Below are 23,186 nucleotides of genomic sequence, written 5' to 3' on the forward strand. Positions count from 1 at the left end.
GAGTCACAATTGTGTCCACTGACATCTTGCCCTCCCTGTGTTCAGGGACCAGGGTGTAAATGGATGAAATGCTTCTCATGCTGAGGTGCAGCATGTCAGAATGCTTCCAGTAACACTGATTGCTTATCATGCTGCTGCATACCAGAACCTTCACAGAGCAAGAACCTCCCTGTGCGGTGTTCACATCAATCACCCTGTCACTGATGCTGCTGAACATTTGCTGGATACCACCAATCCAGGCTGTCAGTTGCAATTATCAAGCAAAACAGGGACTCTGCAGCAGAGGGAATAAAGCATGTTTGTGGGAAGGACCGCAAACAAGCTCCTGTTTGTACAACAGAAAATGCTGACGGCCATTCAGTAGTTGCTGGCATGCCTACAGACGTGTGCACACACCCCACATGCCACCTCTGGGAATTCCTAAAGCATGCTCAAACATCCAGTATTTCTGTTCCTATATCAAATATTTTATGAGGCACAGCTCCCTGGGGGACACTGAGTTTCAGTCATACGCACAGGTCAATTCCTGCTCCGCAGTGGTGTCCTCTGACTCATATAAGCAGAAGACTGTTGGTGCAGAATAGCAGAGAATCGAGGCAGACATTTCAAATCAATACTCTGGTGTTTATACCTTGCACTACATCATGACAGCTGTCCTGATCTTTACAGCTTGGTCTTGATAAACATATATCAAAGAAGGAAAGTTCTGCAAAGAGCTCTGCTTCCTATACCAAGGCAGCACACTACAACTGTACATTAAGAGAAGGTCTGAACGAATGCTTTTGTTTGAACTCAACAGTAAAAAATACAGAGTATTGTAAATGTCTGTTATGATCTGTCCATAAACTGTAGTAGAGAGCAAAAGAGATAACGGGGGAGGAATAGCTCCACAAGTAAAATAAAAAAAGGACATGGAGGAGACATGAGGATATTTATGTTTCATAAATATTTAATCTTGATTCACTTTTAATCTAAAAGAAAAAAATTAAATAAAATATGCTGGATTATTATAATTGCTTTGAAGTATTAACAAAGCCTGAATAAATTATCATGTATATATATTATAGGGACCTGCCACAGTAAGCCATATTGGTTTTAGTTTTCATTTAATAAACTTTGTTTTATTTTTCATTGTACATCAATTTCAGATAAAAAACATGACATGGAATAATTGATTGAATTTATTTAATCAATTAATTCAACACATGCTGTGAAAACAGAAGTTTATTATTGGAGTATGCTTTTATTTAGAATCAAACACTACATATTGCAAACAAACTGTGAAAATTGTTTTTTCAATTCACAAATTCATTTGAAGTATTCCACAGCAATGTTCTACTTCTCCTAAGACTACTTTCCTGAGCCCCACAATACCTGGATTTGCAGTTGCAAACACCTCCCAAGTCCTGCATGCTTTGGCATACAGAACCTCAGATACTGAAGTTCAGTGGTGCTGAACCTGAGAAGGTGGGGCTGGGACATATCTCACAATTTTTTGTTTCTTTATATCAGTGCCCCTCCTCTGCTCACCTGTATTACTGAAAACCCAGCTGATGCTCCCCACACCCTCCCAGCAAGAGCCCTCATTCTTCACAGGATCCTTCTGTCATGTTCCCCCTCTTTTTGTACCACTCAGGTTTCCTCTGCCCCATTTCTACTTTAATTTTCCTTTTCTTTGTATCAAAACCAAAACTCATAAGTAAATTTTACCAACATACCAGGATTTTCCAGAGGGTTTGTCATATGTCGAGGAGTGGGAAAAGTCAAGGACATAATACTGTCTACATGTCTGAAGCAGCAAAGTGACCACCAATGTCAAAACAGGAAAGTGACTGCTGGGCCTGGTCACACCAAGCTGAGGAAGCTCCAGCCAAAAGCAAGACAAGGTCACCAATCAACCCTCTGTGTCTTTGCTTACAATGACCAGTTCCATAGACCTAAACAGTCTACAGTCCTTACCAAACACTGTTTTCAGAGAGGAAAGAGGAAACATCCCAGAATTTTAGTTAACTGCACAGAAATATTAATAGATGAATCTAAACAGAGCAGTGGCATCTGGGCTAGGATTAAATTGTTTGAAGACAGCCTTCTTTTCACTAACAACAATTAGCAATATTCAACATAACCAAGAAAATAGTCATTGGCAAAAAGAGGAAAGAGAACTAAATTTTGCTTTTTTGTTTTCTTGGGTTTTGTTTGTTTGTTTTGTTTGTGTTTTTTGTTTTAAGGGTTTTTTTTAATTATTTATCAAACTTTGCCCCTTGGGCATCTGGCAGAGAAAAAAAAAAAGTTTAAAAAGAAAACCCACTGTACTTTCTAGAGAAACATTCAAGACACTTTTCCTTGCTGTCAGAAAAGCTGGCTGGTACTTCACCTTGTGTGCCAGAGTCCTGAGAACATCCTCCTGCAAAGCAGCACCAGTGGTGTCTCAGTAATGTTTTTTCAGGATGGAGCAGCAACTCCAAGGAGACAACAGGGGCACTCGCTGGAAGCAAACACTGCACAGCCCAACTGCTCCCTGTGCTACACATCGGTGTCAGCAGCTGCCAGCCTGGAAACACAGACAGGAGGGAGATTTAGGGAGATTATCTGCAGCTCTAGAACTGTTTCCCCATTTATATACTTGGAAGTAATTAATAACAGAATCACTGTTCGTTTATTGCATGTGGGAGCGGTGAAGAAAACAACAGAATTTTAATAACAGGTATTTTCAGATATTTAGACTATAATTGATTTATTAAAGGATCACTTTACTGATGCTGTTAGCTTTACTCCTCACCAATTTTTTTTTTTAATTTACATTTTGGCTCTGTTAGGAGGTTGATTTCATGCAGCCAACTACACACAGAAATAATATATACAAAACAAGAAAAAAGCTCCACAAAGGAAGTGATCACTTCAGGGTGATAAAACTGAGGCCAAGAATACAAGAAAAACCGTGTTTTCTTCCTGGTAGTTACTTTGTAGTTGTTCTGCTTTGTTTTAATGCCTTCTCATGAAAGCTGTAAGTAATACAATACAAAGCAACGTAGCCAGGAAGAAAATTATAATTTGTTTGTAGTTTAAAGAACCATTTAAAAAAAAAGTCTATATACAGACATAATTGATGTGTTCCACAAGATGGATAAAAGAGCAAAAACTCTATCCCCTTTAAAAATTATTATTCTTATTTTTTATTATTATTATTATGATTTTGTATGAATAATTGTATATATACATATACATACATATATATATGTGTGTATATATATATATATATATATATATATATATAAAAAATCCTGTTCTGTTTCCATTGGTCTGTCAATCATGAAGTATTTGAAGTGCAGGTCTGTAGTTCAGCTTGTATGAGAGTTGTTTTCTGGAGATCCAAAGCACACAACCCAGTAATTCCCTTCAGTCACAAACTCACCTGTAATCCCTGAAAATGCCCAGGATGTGTTGCCTTGATCCTCCCACCTGTAGGACACAGCCAAGATTGACCTACATCCTGTGCTGTTCCAGAAACATGACTGTCTCAGTAACATTTCAAAACTGCAACAAACACAAAATATAGCTGCTAAATGGTGCCAGCATGTGATATCTCTGGTGTATCCATCCTGGAAGGACACTGGCTGGCTCCAGAGCACTCAGGCTGCTCTGGAAGAGTGGCTTTGGGAAGCTGGATTTACCTGGCAGCTTTTTTGTGCATCTCCCTGTGCACAAAAAAGTGTCTTTGGAGATGTTGTTTTATTGACAGACTCCCCCTGTCCCAAGGTACTCAGAAAGGAAAGAGAAAGAACCAAAAAATTAGGCAAGCTCTCCAAGGAGAAAACACAAATGAGGACAAATTCCCTCTTTCCTTTTCAAAGGATTTTTCTTCAAGTTATTTGATATCATTTTTATAAAATGTAAGCAGAGATTTCAACATATTTCTTCAGAGAGTATTAGTCTCTCTGACAACTCTCTCACTCTCTCCCCTCAGATTTCCCCAAACACATGATGTGCAGTCATCGGCGTGCTAAGTTAAGTGTTCCTCCCTTAGGTCATTATTTCCACTCTTTAATTGTTCTTTTAACCTTCTGTAGTATCATTGTTATCCAGACTGTGCTGGTGTTGCTTTCCAAACACAGATGAGTAACAGTTCCTGCCCTTAACTGTGTATATTCTCGAAATAAACCTTTCAAATTCTCCACCTAAGACAAAACACACCAATTACAGCTGTAACAGTCTTGAAAGGTTTTTCAAAGTCTCTGAATTCTTGTTTCTGACATGAAGCCAAATACACATCTTTTATTAACATAAAATTAAAAAAGGCCATTCCCAAGAAACAGAGCTTGCATTACAAACTGATCTTAAGGGTATGAAATTCCCCAGAAATGAAACCCCTGAGTTTCAGACCTTTGTCATGCCTCATTCCCTAGGCACCATCTACCTCTGGAACTACAAAAGGATCTTTGTGCCCCTACCCAGGCTGTTTACAAGCAGCACTTACATGGCATGTGTGTAGAATTGGTAGAACCCAAGACATTGCTGATAGAAATCTTTCTCATTTTACAGCCAGGATGCTAAAAGGTAGTTAGCACACCTGTTGCACGGATCAGTAACAGTGGAAAAGAAAAAAGCCAAGGCTTAATGAGAAGCTGTGCAAAATCACAACAGAAGTGCAATGTAATAATTAAAGCAAACCAATTAGAGGAAACGAAGAAGCTAAGAATGACTCAGGGCAGTCAATTCACTTTCTTATACAGTTTATTTCCACAGCCCATTCATATAACAGAGTTTACTTGGTTTCTGCTCCCTGATACACTGCAAATTGGAAACTCCACAAGCTAATCCACACAAGAGTGCACTTTTCTGCAAGGAAGAGGCAGGAGGGAGGATTGCATAGGGTTATTTAATAAAATTAAAATAAAAAAAAAGGATTTTTTTTTAAATTCCCCAAAGAAATAGTTCTCATTCTGTATCTGCTGTTGAAGTTCTGACCACAGAGATGTCTTTGGTGATATCAACACACTGTAAAATCTGTCTCAACCACACTGATCTTGATCATTACTTGTAGGTTGATGACTACTGATTCTCCTGATTTGTTTTGCTAGTGTGTAATTTCTCCTAAACTACACTAAAAAACGCCTACTCAAGCCATGGGAGAACATTTTCACAGCATTGATGTGCAAAAATTTTACTGCTGAGCTTTCAGAGGCACTTAGTTCATTATGTAGCTACTCACTCCATTGGGTTGCTGAACTGTAATAAAAGACGTCATTAAGTGAAGCAGTTGATGGGGGTCTTGGCTCATTGGGCCAGTGGTTACAGTTATAAGGAACTTCTTGTGAAGCTAACAGATAGAAAATCTATTTTGATTTCCCAAACCAGCCTCTCTTGTCAAAGAGATACACACGGCAGTTTCCAGTAATTCACATTTTCATGAAGATCACATTTGCATGCACAACCAGCACTGACATCAATAAATTACGCTACAACACTTGCTGGGATCCCACATCATACTATTATGATGAAAGTTCTGAGAGTTCCGATTCTTAAGAATTCACTCTCCAAATTCATTGCAACCTTGCAGTGCAGCCAGACAAATGCACTGAAACATTCCATTTCCAAAAGCAAGACAATATCCCTTAAAAGCTCCTAAACATTTGTGCTTCATTACTAAACGACATCTCCAAGGCAGTAGCCACAGAAGCCATCAGACTCTTCTCCCTGCCCCACCTCCTCTGCTTTGAAATGTCCCCTCGAAAGACTCCCTGACTGGCTGCCCCTCGCCAGAGCTGATCAGGACAGCAAGCAGAGCAGGACTGTGCCCAGCTGTCCTTCTCCATGGGAGGAAGTTACCACACAGCAAGCATTTTAGAAGCATTAAGCCTATGATAACAGAGTAAAAAGTAATGGATTATTTTGCAATATTAAAGCAAATGTGTCAACAATGTAGTAACTAAATTAATCTGTAGAAGAGGAGGAAGGGTCCTGGAACACAAATTCCAAGTTTCCTTGAAGAAAGAGACAGATCTGGAAATATATCCCTCAGAAAATTCTGCCTTGGATCTCCTAGTTCAACAACAGGTAAGAATAAGTCTCCCTTCTTTGATTCTGCCAAGGGTTCAAACTACAGAACTCCTGGGGAGGGTCCCCACATGCTTCAGGTTCACAGCTTCCTCAGAGAGGAACTTCTGTTCCAGAGGGACACTTAACATTTCAAACACACAATAAGGACTGGATCGACCACAGGAACATGTGAGTGGTGGCATATGATTTGTAATAGGTAAAGCCAACAGAGCACAGCTATTACAGCTCTTCCAAACAGCACATTTCAAACTAGAAGTGTGTTCACACTCCAACTCTGGCTGATGCAACATAGGAAGGATGTTAAGAATGAGTGAGTTTTTCTATCATCTTGCCTTAGCAGTGAGTGTTTTTGTGTTCAGAGAAGTTGAAATACAGCATGTTGACAACTGAAAGGTACTGCTCTGTAATAATATCACTGATATTGCCTAGTGTAAAAAAACCTCAACCCTTATTAAAGAAAACAAAACCCTAATTTTATCCATTGCACAGGAAGCTGTATGTTTATCACTAGCATGACCAAGCCCTGATCTGGGGCTGAGTCCCTAGCTACTACCACAACAGGCATTTGAAAAGGTTTTATGCTTAATAAAGGAATAACAGGCAAGACACAGCGCTGTTTTCATGCTTCTCTCTACTACTACCCTTATGAAACTACAGTTGCTTTCTTGACTCAGTTTTTCAGGATCTACTAATTTCATTATTTTGCCACCTCCTGTCTTAATTTTAATTAGCAAAAAACTAGAAAATAGTCATAGAACAAGAAGCAGAGTTTTCTGAGAATCCATTTACCCATCTACTCCAGGTCTGATGATATGTCACTAAACTGTCATTAAAATAATTGCTTCCAATACTAGGTTATGCATGACTCCCCAATCAAAGATTACAGCAACTTGCATAAAATAGGCTGCTATATTGCAGGAATAAAGCATTGCTTCTCAAACAATTTATATATCATTTATATATATTATATATAAATTCCATAAATAATGCAAATTTATGGGATGGAACCCACCCAAGTTCCATCCCATGAAGAGCACATTTCTGAAAGAAGGGAAATGTGGATCTACTACTGATCTTACCCTGTGGTATCACCGAGCACAAATGGCTTTCACAGCCCTTTTTTACACAGCCATCCCTAGAGAAACAGGTTCAGTCAATAGAATTAAACTTCTATCATCATAGAATGGTTTGGGTTAGAACAGACCTTTAAAGAAGGCCTAGGGCATCACTGAGGAGATGAAAAATTTCCATATCATGCAGGGATGCCATCTAATCCCAGATTTAGTCACTTGATATCAGTTCACACCAAGCTTTGAAGCAGAAACAACACAGAGAAATTACTTCTCACAGCCAACTTCCCAAGATTTTCTTCAAGCTCTGCATCTAGGCTTTCATAAATAACAAATTGGAACAAAATATATATATATAACAAAATGGAACACAAAGCCAAGGTCATACCAGCATTATTAAAGGACAGAAACACGATTTTCTAATATCAGCTTTCATGCTGCAAAACACTATTCTGCTGGCCTGAAAAAGATACAAATCTACATATGCAGATTGCTTTTAACATCCCTAGTTAACTGCTGCTTCTAATGAGAGATGTCTAGAATACTCACAAATATAATCATTTTCTGTACTTATGGGCAAGAGTGGTAACAGGAGCAGAAGAAATCAACCACCACAGAAACTATAGCAGAGAATACCAAAATATATAGATCAGAATACCAAAAAAAATTAAAATTAAAATAAAAATACACCAGCCAAGATAAAATGCAATCTGCTAATCACTGTGAATGCATCATAACACAGCAGCTGGCAAGTCCATGCACGGTGTCTTCCACAGGCTGTCTGGGGTTTGCTGCAGGTGCAATCTCAGCTCTGCACAGTCAGTGCAAAACCACCCAGTAGCAGGAATCTGCTATGTAGGTTGGGTCATTTCTGCAATGACCATGCAGCAACCAGTGAAGGCTACCTGAAAATGCAGCACTTGGTATGGTACTATCCCTGGGAACTTGACAATTTTGCTGTCTGATTTGGCTTCTCAAAAGGCAGGAAGAAAGATGGGAGCCATTGAAGGGAGGAGGTTTGAGTATCCTCCATCTCTTCCCATTACACTAACAATGCCAATGCCATCTAGTGTTCAAGACACTGATGTAAAAAGTGGGCAAAGTTATGCAAATACTGTCTGCCGTGGAACCTGGAAAACTAAACTTTTTCACTGGATACTTTATGCCTCTCATCATAAAGAGCAGAAGAGTAATTTACACTGGAAAGGTATATTCAGTAGCTGGAAATGTTCCAACACTTTCCTCTCTATAGTCAGCAAAAAGTGGTGTTTTACATCTGCCTCTGCATCTTCTTCTTTCTAACATGGCTTTCTAAGAGGAGAAAAAAAATCAATAACAGGCAAATCTTTCACCCAGCTCTATGAATGGAAAAAAAATCCCCAAGAGATTAATTAGATTAAATAGTAATATTCAGATTTAGTAAATATGTACCATTGCAAGACCAGAACAATTGTGAGCTGGATTTTTAACAAAACCAGGCAAAAAATAGACTATTCAAGGACATACATGGAGTCCATAACATCCATAACATGACAATACAGAGCATTTAAAACAGGCAAGAGATAGAAAGTTTGCAAGTATAAATACACACAACACATGAAATCTTTTTGTTAGAGAACAAGGAGGTATCATCATCAATATTTAATGTGCTTTAGTTCAAGATATCACTTTCAGGGTAACAGGGATTTATCAGTTTGCTTCTCGAAAGCTTGTCCAAATCTGGCTATGTCTGGAGATGTGGTAAGAACAAACTTTGTTAAAAAACTGCTTACCAGAAACTTTTTTTCTGAAACCAGAAATAGCTGACATATACAACAAAGAAACTGATGAATAACAGCTACAGCAGAAGGGTTTATATCTGCATAAACCTATTCAACCCAATTTTCCCTGAAAATATGATATCAAATTGAAAAAAATACACTGAAAAAAAACTTGTCAAGACGTTTTTGAAAATTGCTGGACTTGTTCATGTAATACAGATCATATCACTGTACTCGTTGAAAGGGAATGAAAATTCATCATTGCTTTAGTAAAAGCAATTTCTTCTTCTTTCCCCATGTTTTCTGTACATTCAGAGATTTTGCAAGTACAGTAGTGCTCCAGCCTCTGTTTTGGTCCCACACAGCTCAATCACTCTCTTCAGAAGCTCCTGACTTTCAGGTCTTCCTAACTTTTCCTGCACAGGAACTTTTAGGTAGAGAAACACAGCTTCATACACACACATGCCTATATGCTAACCCACCCAGTTGGTCGTGTTTGGAGTAATGCGTCATAAGAGCTATGGCACCTTAATGATGTATTCCATTAATACATCATCAAAGCTATGACACTCTTATGATATACTAGTCTAATACATCCTAGCAGTGCTGTATCTCGGACAATGTATTACTCCAAAACATAGCAACAGCCAGAAAAATCTCAGTAGAATTTTTGTGGGGATTTCAACTTATTTACATTGTATGAGTTTGGGTGGGGGTTTTCATTATTTTGGGGGTGGGGGGTGTTGGTGTTTCTTTCTTTTTAATTTCTCAGAAATAAGTGTTCACTAGGGACAGAAAGTCATAACATAAATATTGATATAGCTAAGAATCTATTTCACAGTCCACTACCTAATACATCCTAACCCACAGTGTGGATCATTATGCCAGGGTACACGTAGCAGGGGAGGAGGGGTGTGCTGGTCACACCTTCCTTGTGCCCCGAGCCTCTGCACACAGTGCTGGGGCATCACCCCTCTGCAGTCACACCCAAATGCTGCAAACAACCAGCTCCTCCTTAAAGCCACCAGCAATGGCTCTGTAAAATGAAGGGTTTCTTACAGACAACCTTACTGAAAAAAGCATCGCCAGAAAAGGGGAGGAATTGATTTTAAAAGACTTCACTCATTTAACTCTGTGCTTGCATTTGCAGTGTTGTATCGAAAAGTCAACCAAAACAGTGAGGTGTGCACTCATCCTATCACTTATGCACCCAGCACTACTCACCAATCTCTCTCCTCTGCAGACAACCTATGGAGAAACTTAACAAAATGAAAATTTAACCTTTTTAGTTACACATTTCATGACACAGAACACAGACCATACTAGTAACCTATGTGTTGTATTACTAATAGAGACTGTTTACAGAAAGATGGGGGACGGGAACATCTTTTTAAGAGAGTATTTCCACTCCATTTCAAGTTCTTTAAAGAAAAACTTAAACTGATCATCTGTGTCATGCATTTCCATGAGATTTAGAGGCTTTAGTCAGTGCAGACAGTAGCACAAATCACCTGGCAGTACAGGTAATACTGGCACAGATAAGTCACTCCTTAATTTTTCTGATATAAAACAGTTGCATTTCACTGTTCACATAGAATGTGTAGATCTGCTCTTGTTTTTTACTTGCATGATTGTCAAAACCACACTAAAACCAGTCTGATCAATGAGTCTATGTATCTACAAAGTAAAACAGGTTATGAAGGCATGCTTGTTTTGGGAAGGGATATTTTGCAAAAATTCAAAGGTCAAAACCAGCCTACATACTGAAACATAACAGAAGTACAAAAAATTTAAAACGAACTATCAGCAGCAAAATAAAGACAGAAAGAAGAAAATGGAATTATAATCTGAGAAGAAAACCGAAAAAGTTAAAAAGAGAAAGAAAAGGAAAAAAATCCTCATGAATAAACTGAAGAAAAAAAAGAACCTCAAAAACCTTTCAGAAAAACTGTACCCAAACAACATCCACAAAGTAAAACTTTAGCCCCTGTACTTCTGTTGTTGTCACTCCTCTAGCATAAACTAAAGGAGAAACAGGAGTGTGGATAGGGGCTCTCAGACACATCAGTAACACTGAATTGTGTATCTGAACCTCCCTCTTTCGCATAAAGTCATACAAGCTTTCAGGGATTTTGGTATTTGCTTGCCTCTGTTTTGAGGGACAAAGTTTTTCTCCCTCTCTCCTAAGAGACCTTACAAGACATTGTTACAGGAGGCAGCAGAGCAGAACACCAAGAGCACCTGCCACCCACACTCAAGACCTGGTGGCAGAAGGGAATTGGGCACAGGGGTTGCATGAGGAAAGGCACCCATCACTTCACAGATGACTACCCCAAACCCTGTCAAACCATGAAAATTACACAGTAAAAGGGAAATAACAATTAATGACAGCGACTTAGTTGTTATTTGGGACTACACAGCCTAACACACTTAGATGAAAGCTTAAAAGCTTAGCCCAAAAATATTTATATGGCCACAAGGCAAATTTTTCCTCCTATTATTTATTCATACATTTTTTATTGATTTCACTTAAAGTACTTCAAATCAATTATTGCCGAAAACAACAGTAAGATACACAAATCCTTCAGCTGCATTCCCTTTCCTCAGCCCCACACTGCTCCTTTTCTGGCACCAGAAAAGTTAGCTTAGACACCAGCCCTACATTCAAAGCACTGCCCGTTTCCTCAGGGCACAACTCTTCCCATACAGGAAACAAGCATACGTTTCATTTGAAAGCCCTTGGCTGAAGTTCCCAGAGCACTGCCATGGCTGAGGCAAGGCCCATCCTCACGGGGCTTCCCTCACCCACTCAACACCGTGGCATGTCCAAGGCAGTGCATTTGTCCCACTAGAGAAGACACGGCCTATTCCTGCTCACCCAGTGCTTCCCATAAACTCCAGGCTCTCTGTGCTCCTGCAGCTCCTGCTGTGAGAGGTGGCTGCATTTGGCACCCAAGTCACTGCTCCTCAACAGCCCTCTGGGTTATTCCCACAGCCCGTGTGCGGTGTGCTGATGTGCTGGGATCTCCTGCAGCCCCTCTGGGTGTCTCTTGTCTCTGCTGAGGGCAGGGGAGGTTACACATGGCCACAAAGGCACTGTGAGAATGGCAAGAGCCCAACATGGGTGGTGTCAGTAGCTCCTGGAGTGCCTCCACCTTCAGGCAGCCTCGTGGAAGTCAGCACCACATGCTGGCATTAGTGCCCACCTCCCTGGGCAGCTGAGCAGAGCTGAGACAATGCAAGGGGAGCAGGAACTGCCAAGCAGGGAGGTGGAAAACAGGAGGAACATGGCAGGGAGGGCAGAGAAGACAAAAAGGAGACAAGAAGAAAATTCAGATGCCTCTGACAGAAATCTATTTTTAAAGTTTCCTGAGCGTTTGGAGTTAATTGTTAAGAATTAACTGCACCTCTGGTAACATTTATATGTAAATAAGCCCATTCCATGAATGTCAACTTGCTTTTTTTCTGGATTTATCACTAAGATTCCCTACATTACTGTTTTCCAATGGTCTCATGCAAACTGTAAGAAACACTGTTTTTCCTGCCTAGAACACCACATTTCTTACCATTCACATGCAGGATAAAGTACAGCATTACTAAGCTACAGTTAAGTTACTTTCCATTAAATTATACTTGTGTTCATTCTAATAATTTACAGACAAATGTGAGTCTGGATTCAATTTTCATATTTCTTCGTTTGAATCCATTAATATTCTTTGATTTCTTTTCTACACAACATTCTATGTTTTTCCCACAGTGCTGAATCCTTCAGAAGCATAAAGCATAATGTGAGGGGGATAAATGCTACTCACGTGCATTTGAAAAGTCAAAAGTCTTTGCAGAAAAGGAAAAAAATAACACACATTAGCAGAGTAAGAGCACCATAAGAAAATATAACCAAGACAACAGTAAAAAGGTGCTTAATGTTCAAAGGGTAAGAAAGGATTCATAAAAATAACTTTTCTCATGTCTAAAATCAATGGCCACATAACAGGAAAAAAAAAAAAAACAACCCAAGAAAAACCAACACCCAAAACAACAGTTTCACATAAATACAGTCTCTTTTCCCAGTAGGTCCAAAAAATACTTCACCTGGATGAATCCCCTCTACAGCTAAGGCAGGGGGACACAACTTACCCAACTTGAGTGACTTTCAGGAACATTTCAAAGTAACTTGGGCATTGCAGAACAGAAATGGAAAATAAACTGCTTCTGAATCCTACCTTGTCCATCATTCAGCATAAATCACATGACTAGGTGGTCCATAGGACCCTGCCCTTCCAGCTACAGCTGAGAGCAGAGCTGGAACAAAGGCAGGAGGCTGCAGTCAAGACCTGTGCCATCTACCCACCAGTGGGCATCCAAGTCCTGTCCAACACACCCCTTTCCTGGGTCCACGCCCAGCTCAGAAGATGGCTTTTCCTTGGTCAGCCACCTTGACTAAAAGATCGCATCTCCACTGACTGCTAACCATCTGCAGGTCCCAATCTCGCTATAAATCTTCCTATCTGAATAAATACTAGTGGTAACATACTCAAGACTCATTTGTGTGAGGGAAATGCAGAACAGATCAGATGCTGAGCTACTAACAAATTGCTGTGTCTTAGGAGTAACAGAGGCTGCGCAAAGATCTCAAGCCTGACATATACACTGGATAAATTAAAATTATATGAAAACATATTTTAATTACAAGATAATTATATTTATAATTATATATTATTAATTTTAATTAATTATAATATTAGAAATAAATTATATGTTATTAATTATATATTATAACCATAAAATATAAACACCTAAGTGATTGCTGGACTGCTTTTCTGAAGGCACTGACAGGAAAGGTTATAGAGAAAATAACCAATTCACTTGAAGAGATATCATTCAAAAAAGAATATCCCCTCCCTTAAACATATTGTACAGTACACAGAACCCACAAATTTAATAGATAAGCAGAAGGATTTCTATTTAGTTTTTAGAATAAAAGATGACCTATAAGGAAAACCTAAACATTAACCCAAGCACAGAAATAAGTTCTGCACATCAAGGGTGAGTGCAGAAATAACCTCTGGAAAAGACGGAATTTATAGCTCCTGCAGAATCCTCCCCCCCAGTTTCGGGTTCATACTTGACACTTTGAGTGCATCACGCTGGAACACAGCCGTTGCACTGATGCAGCGCATAAAGCAAAGAGGAAATTGCCTGTTTTTTCATCTGTAGGACAGCAATGAAGATGGTAATAGAGAGGAACCTTTAAAAACTGTGGGCCGTAACAGAAAATGCACAGTTCTTACTAGTGACCCTCTAGGACATTCCAGTGCATTGAGGAATATTCAGGTGTCTTTGGTGTCAATAGCAAACACTGAACTAGCTAGAGGACCTTACTGGAGCTATAAGAAGTGCTTTCCAGAGGGTTTTGGATTCATACAGTGAATTCTCCCCTCTTCTACTGGCCAGACAGCAGGGGAGCACAAGGCTCATTTTTCAGTGTGCTAGATCCATATGAAAGTTGGCATCCTTTGTTATATTAAAAGGATACTTGCCACAAAACCTGTGGCCAAAACTTATTCATATTCTGAATAAATTATATTTTGTGATTTTTAATTTCAAAGAAAATTTTACACCTTTTCAGGAATCCATCTATGTAGCACATATGACACAAAAACATAAGCCAGTGATAAGAATTATACCATACCCTGTAAGACCTCATCTGATAGTGTTGACCTGAGGACTACATTAAACATGGGGCCTTACTCGTAATAAATTCTATTCTTAGTGCATTTGGGAGGAACATGGCACACACTAGAGGTCCTCAGGACCCACACCTACACCACTGTGCCAGGGTACAGGAGGTACTTCCCACCAAGGAGCTGTGCCCACCCTAAAGGCAGCCCCTCTTCAGTGGGAATGGTCACTGTACATACAATAAACATCCTGTTCCTCTGCAGTCTGCACGCTCAAGGAACAAAGTTAAGCCATAAAAAGGTTTTGCTGCTCTTGAAAGATTCAGGTCCTGAGGGATGACACACCAGAATGACGTGGCCAATGGTCAGCTCACGACTCTGGCCTGTGGCCACAAGCTCAGCAGCAGCAATGGGCCATGCAAGGCTTCCCTCACCACGGTCACAGGCCCAGAACAACACAGAGAAGGGGATGGGGTGTGGGGGCAATCTCCAAGCTCCTGGAGAAGCTACTGAGGTTTTCTGCATGGGTATTTTCTGTGTTGTAAGACCAAAGGACATCTGTAACTGATGTACCACTGGCTCTGTGTTTTGTCCAGGCAATTTTTAAACATGTCATAACTCATACTGCAACCACCTCAGGGAACTTATCAGACAATTCTGCCCAGACTTGATTAAAAATTGTAGCACAACTGGAACCTCCCCTGATTTGAATGGACACATGCAATGTTAGTCAACTATTTCAGTGGGCTCATGTGTAAATCTGAGGTATTCTTTTGGGGAACCAATTAAAGTATTTTTCCAAGATCCATTTCCTACTAAAGCAGTTATGAGCAAATCACCTTATAAACAAATACAAAATATAAACAAGGAGAGCCACGCAATGTTATAAATCTCATCATCTGGAGTACAATATTCAAGGTAATTAACCAAAAAGTTTCAAGTCCTTGTTATCCTCCACATAATTCAACACATATTTATGCATGTATTTATTGTCAGTGTAATTCAACATGTATTTGGTGCCAGCTCTCCCCACTGCCTTGTTCAGATCACCACAGGAATTTATAACAAATTTTGCAATGCTTTTGACCTGTATCAGCTTATTAAACTTTTATGAAAAATCAATGGAGTTCAATCATGTTATGAGCTGTTTTTCACACACGTGTCAGTGGCAAATGGAGAAGTCTATTTATCCCAAAGTCTAGAGAGAAGATGTTGAATTGGATACAAGTCTCCATTCATATGAACTTACAAATGAAAATTTAAGAGAATAAAAGGCAACATTGGAGAAAACACAGGAGACTGAGAATTCAGAACCAGTGTTTTTGAAGGAGAGGTAAGTTACAAGTTACATAAATGAAATTAAATCATTGCATTAGAAGATGTTTCAAATAAATAGTAATGCTAATGAGGTACATTTTGATTCAAGGGGAGATAGGCAACTTGGTCACATCACCATATCACTGAAGAAATGGAAAAGTGGATGGAAGCATACTTCCCCCTTTTCTTTCTCTCTAAGGTAATCTTTAACTGCACAAGCAAGGAACATGTTTGTGCCCTTGTCTGGACTGGTTCAGACAAAGGACAGTGCTCTCCTGGCACACACTGCAGTTCTGTTTGGGAAGAGGAGTCCAGGCACTTCAGGAAAGACTTGACAAGAGTTAGACACATCACACACTGAAGTCAGGAGGAACACACGTGTCCACACATGTCCTGGAATCTCCTGTGCCTGCCTGGGGAGCCCCATATACACAAGCATCAGCAGGGCTATGACAAAAATAAACTAATAAACAGAATGCCTCTCCGAAAACTATCACCCCTTAACTTGAACTCTGGACTGCAAGGCTACCATTGCTTTTTCTCCCTGGAGCTTGGGCACACAGATAGACTGGTAGTTCAACTCCATGTTTCAGCTGCAGACACTGAAATAAATAAGTAAGGGCCAAATTCTGCAGAAACTCTTCTGAGGAAGTTTCAATACTTTAAGCTCAAGTATATTGAATACCCAGTACACAACACATTAAGCTCTAACAGAAAAGATAGCGTCTCTTGTTTGTTCTATCTCTTTATTTTTCTTACCTATTGTTTTGTTTTTAATTTCCGTGAGTAAGCAGTATTGATATCCTGCTGGCTTCCTGCTTAGCCACAGGAGAAGGAAGGGGAATTTTTTGCAATAATTTAAAAATACACTGAAAGTATGAAAAGGTTAAGAATTCTGAAGAAAAAAATAAACTAAACAAAAGCAAAGCAACCTGGAAAAATTAGCCTTTATCAAATGATCAGAGCAGATGAGAATTCTACAAAAAAGAGGATGTCAAAACTGTGTCTGTAGTAAAAATATGCCTCTGATATTTTAAAACAAAGCTGTGAAAATACCTTGTTTTGTTTGCCTTAGTTTTATTTGGTTGGTTTTTGAAGTAAAATTGAGTGGTCTCCAGCAAGACATCCTGAGGTGCATAAAAGTGAGATTACTATTCATGTTTCTCATAATGCAATATTCTACTGCAAATGGAATAGAAATCTTTGTTTATCATCTTGCCAAATCCACAGGCTGTTTGCTTTTATGTCAACCAACTTTTTTTCCAGAACGAGCCAGCCAAAATGCTTCTTGTAGGCAAAAATCAATTTTGTTGTAAGTAAAAGAAAAAAAAAATAGTGCAAAACAAAAGAGAAACACAAATACTATGTTTTAATACTGTTTTCAAAGATGCCAGCATGTCACAACACTGCTTTCACCTCCAAAATAAAGGAAGACATTAGGCTCGGATTTATATTAATTCAATTAACTAAAACATCTGGAAAGCCTATATGCAAGCCTTCTGCATTTAATTAGAGCCCAAGACCTTTCCTGCTGCAAACATTCCCTAGCAGAAACCTGCAGGTTTACTCAGCTAGAGTGGACAGGGGTCAATAAGCCAGCTTTGACCAGCAGCAAGTCTGAAAATCAGGAGCTTTATGCAGTGCATATTTTTGTTATATTATTCTGCAGTCTTGTATTTTTCACCTTGGCTGCCTTCACTTTAGGAAACTAAGTCACACTACAATATATTGCAAAAGGAATTGGTAGCAGAGCTTAGTCTTTAACAAAGGTTGAGTTCATGTTGTCGCTGCATCCTCTGAAGGGAATGCTGCTTTGCTGTCTTCAGCCTTGATTACTGTGGGGAAAAGCCCTAAATGGGATATTTTTTGGCTTGATGGATAAAACATGTGTGTTCAGGCATCTCACAATGTGAACATCACCACCAAGGGAATTGCTGCTGAACCCCTCTGAAGTTAACTTGGGTACTGCAGGGTGTTTTCATGATCTTACAGGTACTTAGAAGACAATAGAGGAAAAGTATTTAAAATGCTATTTTCTGCAATTTACATCAGGTACATCTATAATGTAAGAAGAAAACAATAAATGATAAAAATAGAAAAAAGATAGTCAAACAATACCATCATTACTGAAGATACAAATATTCTCATCACCTGTTATTTAAGAAAATTTATCAAGACAACAGAGAAGGTCTGGAAAGAGCCTCTGACCACCTTTTACTTCAAACAATATAAGAAACAAACTTTATTGAATTTAATGATTAGTTTGACATCTATTAAAACCAAATTTCTAAACCTCAGCCCTATCATTAACTGCATTAACTTATAATCAACCTTTGGGAGAAAAAGATTCATTCAGTTGTTCATATGAAAGATTTTTTTTTGCGTACTGCCTTTCCAAAGCTGGCTAGTAGATTTAGATGGTTTGCATGGGGTGTTTTTGTTTGCCTTGGGTTTCCTTTTTGTGAGGAGAGGGCGGGTTTTGAATGGGCACAAAGTTCAGAATGAAGATTTCAGGTATGAATCTTTGGTACTTAAGTTTCTAGAAGGAGTGGCTGAGCCCACCTCAGAGTGGGGAGTGGAAACACCAAGGTATTAAGATGTCTCAGAGTCTTGCACTAAGTTACACAAATCAGTGCATAAAGAACAATTGCTTCATTTCAGTCTCCTAAAATGGGAACAATGAGATTTTTGTGCCTCATGGTAGTATCACTAAATTAAAACCCATTAATCCTTTGGAAGTACTTAGATACTATGCCAATAGAAACCATATTAATAAATATAGGTAGCCCTACCAAGTTTAATGGAGTTAGGCACAAACTAGGAAAAAGGGATCAAAGAAGTTCTTCATTTTCATTACAGCTGCTGCTTTTGCCAGTCTTTATCAGTATGTCACAGGTTATATTATTTGATAGTGTAAAAGCCAAGAGGACCATTAACTTTGAAATTTACTCCAGCTGAAGATCATGTACTATTCTGTTCCTACTGAGTACAGTGAAAATATGGCTCCTCCTAATTCTGTCAAATTTCCAGAAAAGCTGCAAAATGCTCCCTTTTTTCTTGTCATTATGTGACATACTATGGCTTTATTACACACTCACTCTGCTCATGCCATATATTAATTATTTTATGGCAAAGTTCACTGTTAAAGTAATAAAATCTCTTCCAACTTCAATATGGTCCTTTTATATCAATCAGCATAGCATGTATTAAAGATATAATTTCTAGTTACAGTAAAGCAATGAAAGAGGTGGAGGGAGGAATATGTAGTTCATTGTCAGTCATTTTATCAAATAGCATCAACATTTGCTTGGAAGTAAAGCCTAATTAGCAATCTCCTTCCTCAGTAACTACCCTTCTTTAGCTTTTAAGCCAGGCATACAGGCCATTAACAAAAGCTCTTTGGTACCTATTAAGAAAGCTCATTAAATTTAGTAAAACTTTACCTTTAAAGAAAGGCATGACTTAGCCAGTGCAGAACAACTCTGAGAACAGCTAACCTGGTTATAAATTTTTTTTTTTCCTCATTGTGCTCCAATTTAAAGGGAAAGGACAAAGCACCACAAACTGTCAGAATTCTTTGGTTTTCAGTCCACCTTATTAGATGAGGGAATTAAAAAAAAAAAAAGATGACTACTTAGGAGCTATACTGCTGAATGATAAAAATTTCTTACAGTCTCTGTCCATGGAGAAGCTTCATAAACATATCAAGCAAATTGCTCTTCTAAAAATGTCCCTTTATGCTGAAACATATTTAATTAGTCTTATGACAGATGGAAAAATGGAAATGTGTAATATACAAAAAGCTTATTTTTAAATTACTAGACCAGGTTTCAATTGCTGATAACCTCAGGTCAGATATACAATAGGCCAGGCCTCTGTGAAGCAGTAAACTTGGCATCAGTTCTCTACATTCAGGCATAGGCTGATCAGATTTTTTTTTTTAAAAGGTCATTTAATTAGTAGTATCAGTAACTCTTACTACCTTAACATTATCTTCCTTTAGCTAATGATACCGTCTTGCATGTGTTAAATAAAACAGGAATTAACAAAATTCCAATGGCTTACTTAAATGATAAATAACAAGCCATTTTAATGAAGTAGTCTCCTAGGGAGTGCGGAAAAACCTGCAGCTGAAGGCAAGCGAGTCAGGATGTGTAACTCTGCACAGGCATAAACAGGAAACGGAGCAGCTTGCGTTTGGATTGACAATCTGGCTCCAAAAGGCTCATCTACACCGAGCACAAAGCTTGACCCCTGTCAAACATGAAAACCATGCCTTTGGAAGAGTCTTCTGTCCTAATACCTCTCAGAATTCCCTTATATAAAGTAAAAGATTTCTTTCTCTATCATTCTGCATGGTCAGGAAAGGTCTTGCTTAGAGAAATACTGAAGATTAATGATGTCATCTTTATTGTAAAACATTTCCTTATGCATCCACTTCCTACAGTTTTGACAATAAACTCCCTGGGATGGAAGCATCAGAGATTAATCATTTTTTAATGCAGAATAATATTTGGTTCTTTCATTGTCATGTTCCAACATAACAAAGGAACTAGCTGAACTTTCAGAAAAGAAATCTCAAATGCTATGCCTTCAGTGCCACCAGGACTTAAACCTACTTGTTATATATATTTCACATTTTTGATGCACTGACCCCATAAGAATTGAACACTATGCAAGCTTTACCCTGGTGTTTCCAGAGCATGTGTCCTGCACATCAAGCTAATCAGGAGCTGATCTCCATGCAGAGAGTGCTGTTTACCAGGACAGGAAAATGACCAAAAACACTCAGGACAATAAGGTGAATCACAGACCTTTCATGACACAGAGATGTATCGGGCCCCTTTCATTACATTCCAGATAATGATGTCTGTAGGAGTCACTCCATCTGTGAAAACAACATGAGCATTGTGGAAGTTAAAGGAAATTCAGCAACAGCAGTAACTTCATTCATTAAGGATGTTAGCCAAGACAAGGATTTGGTCTTTGTACAATGGAAAGGAGATCTAGCTATGCAACATAAAAATAATGAGAGGAACATGAAAAACAAGGGAGTTTGTTCTGGTTCTCTGCAACACTTTGAGGAGTGTGGGGGAAAATCCGACAAACAAGATTTTCAAATAAATAGCCTAAAGTTAAATATTTAATAAAGATCAGAATGAAATGGAACTAACTTTAAAAAGTTTTGCAAATCAAATTTGAATCTGGGAATCTCATGTTCAAAGCTTCTGAGAATATGAATTAGTCTTGTATGAGCTAGAACACACCAGAAAAATGCATTATTTGCCATATCCCCTTTACAACTAATAGTGAAAGTAGATAGCAAAATTTAATATATTTTACTTACACTATGGTCACATGCTATTGTCAGAAAGTCAAATAGTTCTGTAACACATTGCATTCTATTATAATTCTATTGATACCTCTGTTTTGTAAGGTTTTAAAAACACCAAACAAGATTCAGAGAGTTTCAATCATTCATTCATACACTTACATCTTCCAAAATCTTCTCCAAAACAAACATCTTGGAAATAATATTGCTAGCATACCCCACCCATACAGACTTTCAGAACATGTTTGCAGCAGCCCTGTTATGGTGCTGCAGAGCTCTATTTATTTAAAAAATCACAAAGTGTGATGGAATTTCTCTCTCAGAAGAAAAAAGTGGGTTTTTGTCCACTTCGTGGAAGTCAGTGCTACAACTAACAGGCAGGTGAATGACTTGTGCTGGGATAAACACCACAGATATTATAAAGAGGTAGTGAATGCCAATATTAGGTTTTTGTGGCCTAAAAATGTTTTTCAGGTTCCTTTTTCTGCTATTTTATTATTTTTAGCATGGTGACCAGTAATAGTTAGATGTACAGAGAACAAACCAAAGAAAAAGCTTTTACCTGGAAAGGCTAGGGATTTAATTTGTCCTTCTCTAATGCCTTATCTGGTACTTGTGGGGATGAGGGAAGGCTAGTCAGGTTTCATTTAAACATTAACAGAAAAAAAATTGGTGTTTATTTGGCAAACAAATACTCTGCAGATGGATAACAGGTTGCATGTGATCTTTCACTCATATATTTGAAAGAGTATTATAGCTCTCAATTCATTAGATCACTGCAATTAAGGGATATTTTTAGTGCTTTAAGCACTTTTTGGTAATTTTTTTCAAGAACAGTATATGATTAATCAGAAATCACACTTGCAAAATTTAGCACTTTTTGGAATTATTTCCTCATTCACAGGCTCCCCAAGAATTTTACTGCGGCCGATGAAAAACAATAGACTGAGGCAAGCCTGCGTCCCACCATTTAATATATTTCAGCAAGTAGAAGGCAGGGATGTGGACTTCCAGTAAAGCAGACACCAGGAACGAGGGTCAGAGGAAGGAGGCGTAAAATGTCCGTTTGTCACCTCCACGTGTTAATCACTAATAGGCCAGCAGGAGATGCCTCAGAGCGTTTCAGGGATAGAAGCAAAGCACACCTCACAGCAGCACCTCCATCAGTTGCTCAGGGAGCAGTGGGGGCACCCTGTGCCGAGGCAGTGGCACAGCCCAGCCCGGCAAGCCCCAGCTTTGTGCCCGGCAGGCGCAGCACGGCGGGACCCGGTGCGCAGCGGGGAGGCGCTGGAAGGAGGCTACTGGGGGAAAAGCAAGGGGAAATGAGATGGGACAATCAATTACAATATTTGAAAGCATGCGATTAGCATACAATGACCAATTTCCTACTTAAAAGGAAAAAAAAAAGTTCAGTGGCATGTCTTTAAGGCATATTCAGAATGTTATTTTAACACATAAGCAACAATAGTTTAGAAATCCCTGCTCCGAACTGAGGATGGAGCTAAGCACCAGAGTAGTGACACAATATAAACTTCAGCACATGAAATACTGGAAGTTGATGTAAACAGCTTTTAATAGCCGTGAACATTTGTTGGCTTTGTTTAGACCATCTGGATGTTCCATTGTGTTCCGAGCAGCACCGACTGCCGTCGGGTGACAGTTGATATATGTTAAGTACAAGCAGAGTGCCTCAGCCACTCCAGGGACCCCGAGGAGAACTTTGCAGGGTTTGTTGAATACGCTGTCAGCCCGCTGCGCAGTTGCCTGCATCCTTAATGGCTCAGGGCCAAAGTCCTCTGGCTTTTTTTTTTTTTTTTTAAATCAAAGCAGGGTTTTGCTTTTACTGTTCGAAAGGTTAGGAAAACTATGCCAAAGTTCTTCCAGGCAGCTTGGAGAGCACCAGCTGACAGGAACGATTTTCAATATGGAGCAAAGAATAAAGAGAACCACTAATCCTGAGAGATTCCAG

At 39.0% G+C, this 23,186-nt stretch overlaps 1 long non-coding RNA gene across 1 annotated transcript; it reads right to left on the minus strand.

The window, feature by feature from the left end:
* Positions 1-1,208: 1,208 nt before the first annotated feature.
* LOC107208247 lies at positions 1,209-20,836 on the minus strand. The gene is made up of 3 exons (XR_001523136.3): positions 20,700-20,836; positions 3,413-3,534; positions 1,209-2,551 (listed from the first exon to the last, which is right to left on the minus strand). It is a non-coding gene; the product is annotated as an uncharacterized LOC107208247 (long non-coding RNA).
* Between the last annotated feature and the right edge of the window lie 2,350 nt (positions 20,837-23,186).

Source organism: Parus major, chromosome 8 (genome assembly GCF_001522545.3).
Source record: "Parus major isolate Abel chromosome 8, Parus_major1.1, whole genome shotgun sequence".
NCBI lineage: Eukaryota > Metazoa > Chordata > Aves > Passeriformes > Paridae > Parus > Parus major.